The sequence below is a fragment of the Calypte anna genome, chromosome 23 (assembly GCF_003957555.1).
Source record: "Calypte anna isolate BGI_N300 chromosome 23, bCalAnn1_v1.p, whole genome shotgun sequence".
NCBI classification, from domain to species: domain Eukaryota; kingdom Metazoa; phylum Chordata; class Aves; order Apodiformes; family Trochilidae; genus Calypte; species Calypte anna.
In genome coordinates, this window is record NC_044268.1 from 2,194,016 (window position 1) to 2,201,648 (window position 7,633).

Sequence of the window (7,633 nt, forward strand, 5' to 3'; positions counted from 1 at the left end):
GAACCTCATGCATGTGGCAGGGCTTCCACATGGCAGGGACACTTGGTGATGCAGGCTGAAGACCAGAGCAGTGGCTGTTCTGCTTCTAGTTGGTAAAAAATAGCTCAGAATCTCTGCCTTCTCCACGTGCACAAGCCCTCCAACCCCATCTTCAGAAATCTCCATCTCTAAGTTTGGCATCCCAAGAGTATCCCACAGGGGATAACTTGAAACACCAGGTAAGTCAGAGCAGCTCTGCTGAAGCTTCATCCCATGCCTCAGTTTTTGGGTTGTCCTGAAGCATTCTCCTACAAAGCAAAAATATATGGAAAATGATTATTTGTGACCATCTGCTTTATAATTTCATGGGGAAGGCCAAATCCACAAGGATTACACCTTCAAATAACAAGAACTGGAGATCTGGGATCTGATTCCTTGCAATGCTCTCCCAGTTTTCATGGAAGTGGCAGATATTTGGGTTTCATTATCTTTACCACTGCAGGAGCACTATTACACTTGCCTGTGCATGTAGCAGGAAACAGTTCAGCTCCAGTGGAAAAAGAGACTGGTGAAGTGATTTGCCCATGATCTCACTATAAATCAACAGCATCTTTTCCAGTAGACAGCACTGCCTGCCCACTCCCACCAGTTCCTCTCTGTCTAGTCTACTCTTTTGCAAGACCAAGCAGAGCAAGAAGCCTCCATTCTTCTCCCTTCTGGTAGTTTCTTAAGGAAGACAAAGTCACTCCAGGGTTGCTGCTCTGTGGCCATCAGCACAGGGTCTGTCTGGAGGGTGATTTTTAATCAGCCCAACACTTGTCCTACACAGGCTTCCATTTCCCCACTTTTAACCCTGCATCTTTCATGCCCCTTCTTGATCCTGCAAAAGCTTAGCTCAGTCTTGTGTCTTTCCAGGAGAGGAATAATGCCCAAACAGCTCTCTTTACTCTCAACTCCACATTGCCTTGCTCTTTGAGCCTCATGTATCTTAGTGTCTTTCTCTCACTGTTGAGTCTGTGCTGGTTTTTGGGGGGGCATCTTATCATTGTCAGAATCCAGCTCTCAAATCCTCAGAACAGGAACTAAGTAACTTCCAGAGTATTTCCCATAGGTAACTCTCAGACAAGGTAATTAATGAGGTTCACATAGTGGTAAAATGCTCTCAAAAATCATGAACTTCAGCTCTTTTCATCCCCCATACTGGAATAATTTCACATTTATGCTAGTACAAAGTTATGTCTTTCACCTTGTATGGTCCCAGACTTCCCAAACCCCACTGTTTTTTCTTTGGGATTGGCAGAAGTAGGGAATACTACCAAAGGCATTCAGCACTTCATTGCACAATACCTGAAAAGCTGGAGACAGCACGTATGACACAGGCAGGTTATGATTTATTTGGCTCTATAAATAGAATTCTGCCCAATCCTCTTTTTGAAAAGCCCAGAAAGAGAACAGAATCAGGAAAGGTGTGGTGACTGCAAATAATGCATTCTGCCCACACACTGAATTAATTAGCTCTGTCTCAGGTGTCCCAGGTGACATTTTAGATTTTCTGTGGCTCCCAGTCCATACAAACTGCCATGTAGACAGCAGAGAAATGTGATCTTCCTCCTCCTCAGAAATACTCAAGTTTTCCATGCAACCAGAGCCTTGCATTAAAAGATTGTCATTTTGAAACAATGAAGACATCAACCTCAATGCACAATTACAGCTAAAGCATAAAATTTGGGGGTGCAAGTGATGGTTTGAACAACAATCCAGGAAACACAGTAATGCCATCATCTATGCTGCTGGCACACCTTCAGCTGGAATGCTGTGTTTAGTTCTGGCCACCTCAACTCTAAAGAAAGGAATAGACACACAGAAATAGACTTAATTTAGAAATAAGCCCATTAGAGTCCCAATAAAGACTGAAAACACTGAAGATGTCTAATTTAGAGAGAAGGCAAATAAGATGGCTGGAAATGTATGAGATAATTAAGAAAAATGAGATTGTGAGCTTCACCCCTATTGTATAAACCAGAATATCAGCATAAACTTCAGAATCAATAAGTGTAAGCTTAAAAGAAGGAAGTCATTGTCCAAATTTGTAAACTTTGATGGTAATTTACCATGAAAGCTGTTTGGAGCCACAAAGAGAGAAATAAAAGAAAAATATTAATAGTAATTAATTTGTGGGACTGGCAGTTGTGAAAACCCAGTAAGACCCAGCAAGCAGGGTTTAAAAGTTCCTTCAGTCCATATGGGCACTTGAGGACTCCATAGACCATTGCTCTGCTCTGGGTTCACAGTTCTCAGAGTTATTCCTAAAAGAATTGTTCTGTTTTGGTCTGTGCCAAGAAATACAAAGAGCAGGGATGTACAGGGAAAACTCTACAACCCATTGCTAGGGAGACTGAGATCTCCACTGCAGCACCCAAATCAGTGCTGTGTTAGATTTGCAAGGGAGAGGGGGAACTGCTTGTCTGGGGCACTTTTGTGATGTTTGATGGTCCAGAAGACACAGGAACTGTCTGTACCCAACCTCTCTGGTGAGGAGCTGCAGCTTTGTGCCAGGTTCCTATCCTGTGCCCAAGCTGTTGGGAACCTGGAGCACACATTAATTCATCCATCAGCACCAAGGGAGGATGGACACATCCCCAACCCTGGGACAGCCCTGGCCTTCTCACAGCACCAGCTTGGATACAGAAAGCCCCCAGAGCATCCCATGAGTTTTCATCCCAGAAACCTGATATGCCTTGGCTGGTTGTAGGGAATTTCTGCCAAGAAGCCCAAGGCAGGTGAACATTCCACCTCTAGCAGGCACTGGGTTTTGAGGCTCAACCTCAGAGCTGGGAATCAGCTCTGCATGCAGACAACTGATGTAATTGTCTGTGCCCTTCCACTTGCTGTGGAGCTGTGCCAGTTTGGATCAGCTGAGGACTGAGCTTTAAAGGTTCAGTGCCTGAACCTCCTGCTGATTCACCCTTGTGTAAGGCACTTAACTGTTCTCTGCCTGCTGCTCTCCACCCGTGCCATGGTCACCAGGCTTCACTGGGGTGTTGTAAGCTTCAGTCCACAGGAATTCAGCCTCTGTTTTGAGATGCAGGAGATTGAATTAACACAAAGTGTTATTAACAATCATCAGATAGTTTATAATAATATACACACTGCTAATAGACTTTCCTGTCCCTCCAATGGTGCCTCACTGTAGCTGTGATGGCTTCTGGATTGTTTTGTTTTTCTTTAAAGAGGGTTTTTGTCTTTTTCTGCACAGCACCTCTGCATCCCAGCTGTTTCCTAGTGAGCTGTGCCCTTTGAAACTGCACCTGAATCCAAGACACATCCACTGGGTGGTGAGAAACAGCAAGCTGACTCGTCCCAAAATCTGATGACTTTGCAAAGCTTTTCAAGACAGAGCCAAGACAACACAATTTAATAAGTTGCCACTCATCAGCTGAGACATCTTAACAGCCTGCATGCATGTTCTTGAAGCAATTCAAGCTTTTATAAAGTAATTTGAGACAGTTTAAACATCAGCAAAGGTGTTTTAAACAAACATGTCATACCTCACAGCCTGGGTGTGCAAGGAGCACAGGTACAGAGTTACCCAGACTCAGCTGACGTGGGGTAATTGTGTTCACTCACACAACCCATATGCCAAGACTCTGAACTTTCTTATAATGACTCACTGCAACTGAGGATCTGCCCCAGCATGTCCTAAGTTGATTAAACTCGTTTGCAGGCCATAATTATTTTCTATATCATACTCTAATGTATCCGCATCATATTATTTTTAACATTGTAAGAATTTGCTTCTGGGAACAGCCTTCTTGAATTAATCACTGACTCATGATTTACTGTAGGAGATAATATCTAACCTACAAGAGGCAGAACAGGAAACTATCTATTTAAAAGATGGCAGTGTCTGATAATTTATTACTATAGACAAAGAGACATCTGAGAAGAAAAAGAAGGCCAGATCCTGCAGTCTTTACATGGTCACTGCTCTCACTCAGGCAAAAGGAACTTCTGTCTAGTAACTGGAGGATCTGCTTTTGAGGCAGTAGCAACTGAGAGTTGATGAATATTGAAGCAAAAATGGATGAGAAACAAGAAAATAGCATCCCACACTATTGCCAAAGCTCTGGGACCAAACCCAACATTAAATTAAATCCAGTTAAACATGATTCTTGTAGGCATTTCACCAGCTGAATACAGGAAGTGTAAGGGAAAAAAAAATAAGCAAGGAAAAAGCATCATTCTTACTGTGCCAGAATCTTTTATGCAAGTTTCTTGCTGCCTTCTCACTCTTGTGCATAAACTGGACTCTAACACATCACTGAATCAGCCTTGACTGTTAGATGTTTCCTCTAGATACAGCCCGATTAGAAACAGTCAATTTCAGCAGCCAGCAATAAAAAGCTTTAAATCCTGTTGAATGTTTCAGGAGGTTTAGCTTCATCCTGGCAATCTGAAGAATCCTTTGTCCCATTTCACCAAGGATCTATTCTGTGGTTTTGGGTAACTCATATGGGTGCCTTTGGCACCATAGGGTTTTTTTGCGGGGCTCTTGTACTCCCAACAGCCCATTAGAGCCCCTCACAATGGAGACAACTGGATCTTAAATGTAGGCTTTCCTTTGCTGGTAATTACCTACAGGTAAAGTCAATTCAAAGGCATTCACAAGGCCTTTTTGACTTTTTCTGAAACAAACCTCCAAAGCAGCAATGTTTCTGACAGTGTTTATGTCCTAAACCACAAGAGGATTACATGTGAACATATGGAAAATGGCCTTTTCCACATGCATAAGCCTTGAGCTGGGGGAAACAATGTTGCTGGTTGCTGGTTTTGGTTCTGATTCTGTGGGGTGCAGAGCTTCATCTCCCATAAATTCAGGTCACTCAGAACTTCTGAAAGGGATGTTACCTTTAAGTCAGGACACTACAGAGCCTCCTTTCCAAGAGCTGCAGATAGGTCCCTTGGAATCTGCTGAGACAACCATCCAGAAACCATCCTGACGGTTTGGAGTAGCCCTAAGGAATCACTCAAACACCCCACAACTCAGTGGAAGTGCCAGAGGCTTCAGCAGAAGCCACATTAGTGCATAATGTACCCAGCTCCACAGTACTTCAGCTGCAAGAGAAGTCTCCTCCTGGCCCACTGCCTGGTGAGGTTTCAGACCTGGAGTGTGAGGCCACAGAGCTTTGTTGCTTATCTTACAAGTTATACCACCTGTGAGTTCTCCTCTTGTTTGTTTGATTCTTTAAAATTGCTAATTTCTCTGCTTTGTTCCTGTGCTCAGGACAAAGTTTAGTGTTGCCTTATCAGTGTCCCTTGAAATAAGCTCTGCCCAGGACAGCACTTTTCAAATCCAGCAGTGATTTCCCCACACAGTCCTGCTACACCAGTTCTCTTTCCTTCTATTACATTCACCCACTGATGCACTCTCCTTCCTCAGTGCCACTGTTGTGTCTTTGCTTGGTATTTACATCCCTTTCCTCTTTGTTTTGTAGGTGACTGATACATCAGTGATTCCTTCCTCACTGTGTCTCTCAAGGCTGTCCCATCTTGCTTCAGGTCAAAGACCCACTGAGCCCTAACAAGGACAGATTTACTCCAGAGCCTCCAACCTACCAGCCACATAAACCTACCAGAAGCAAAGAAAACTCCTTTTGGGTAAGTCCAGCCTGGAAGGTGTGCCAGTTTTCTGGGACACATGAAAACACCAGACAGCAGAAGTGATCCCACAGTGTCCCACGTGGGACCAACGTGGCCAGCTATTGCCCCAGGTACACAGGAACTGGCCCAGAGGGAGAAGAGCTGCAGTGTGCTGCCTTGAAGGGGAGTGTGGGTTGCTAACACCCTGGAGCAGTGTATCAGAGGTACCTTTATCAGATGATCTCCAAGACATTTACAAATAGTCATTAAACACTGCACCACCCTTATGATGTAGGGGTGATTTCTTATCCCCATTGTACAGAGCAAGAAGCCAGAGCACACATGACCTGGAAAAGGCTCCTGCACATCCCAGGCAGAGGCTTTAAGCATTGGGCTGTGTTCCTTCTGCATTGCCAGAGCCTAAACTCATCCCTGGGGGAGCACACTGGCCATAAAGTGTCAAATCTGGGAACACACTGGGCAGGGGTACTTGTGGTTGTGCAGCAGCTCCAGGAGCCTGATGGGTAAAACATGAGCATGAGGCTGGGAACTGGAGCTGGAAAGAGGCTTGTAAACCTTTCAAGTGCTTCCTTCAAGCCAGAACTCCCATTCCCACCTATTCCATCCTCCTGCTTGTTTCAAAGAGATTGAGAGGCACAAAAGGAAACTGCCTCCTCCCAAGCCCTCTTCCCCCTTGGTGTCCTTATGAGAAGACAAATAAATGTTCCTATCAGCAAATTGTTCAAGTGAATTTATTGTCACCATGCAGTGACATTGCCTGGCCTGAGATTAAGATCAACAATAAATTCCTGACCATGGAGAAGAATGAGAACACGAGAAAGCCCATGGCTCTCCTTACCCAACAGACATATCTTTACTACATCTCTCAGCAGTTATATCTTCTAGCAGGGGTTTTGTAAAAAGAGTGGGATGCTGTAGGCTGGGAAAGAAGCAATGCCAAGTGGCATTTGATGAGGACAGAGGGCTAGAGGAAAAGGCAAATTAAATATGAGAGAAGATCTGCCAGTCTCTAAGGTCAGAAAACACAAAAACCCTCCACACCCAACTGCTCGGGGTAGACCCTGCTCCCCCTCCCCTTTCAGCCAGTGGGAGAGAATGGGAGGAACTCCCAGTTGGAGTCACTTGGAATGGGTGTCTTTTCAGAGTTATTTTGCTCAGGAGTAGCTGAGCAGCCAGGTCCCTACAGAGGCTGAACCACTGGCAAGTTGTTTGTTTTTTTTTGTAATAAAGAGAGCAGGCTGTGGCATTACAATTGGACCCTTTTTCCCCTATATTGTTTCCCAAAGATGTTGGCTTAGAAGGATAAAGCATCCACCTCCCCAGGGCACGTAACAAAAAACCACAGCTTTTATTTCCAGACATAAAGCCCCATCAGTGTGGGACAAGTTCCTCAAATCTCTTTGTCCCCTAACAGCCTGGACTCTTTCTGCTTCAGCCATCCCACCTTGGAAAGATCTTGGTTCACCTGGGCAGTGTAACCTCGAGGATCACAAAGGGCTGCTGAAGTGCTGTGTTTTTCTCAAACACAGGGTGATGGACAGGGAGTGGGTCACAGGTAAAAATAAGAATTGTTCTCAGAACTAGAGACAGCAAAACTAAATGTGACTAAACAGCACAATTGTCCACTCACCAGGAAAAACAATGAAGCACAGAAATTAGGAGAGCCCACCTGCAAAGGCATGTGAACACCTGAGGATACATCATTTCTCAAAAAGCATTTAACTCTGTAGCAGGTGACATTTGTGTGGCTTTGTGTAGGACTTTGTGTGACCAGGAGACAGTAAGTTTATGATAAGCACCAAAGGCCTAAAATCTTATCAGGGCAGAGCATGGTGTCTCCTGACACCTTCAGAAGGTCCAATGTCATTGCAAATCCAGGCTGAATGGCCTCCAAAGGGCCACACAGCAGACGCGTGGCAGAAGCAGCACTAGATGGCTGCCTACCAGCCCTTTATTCAACTTGTCCATCCATATTTTACAAGATTATTTTTAA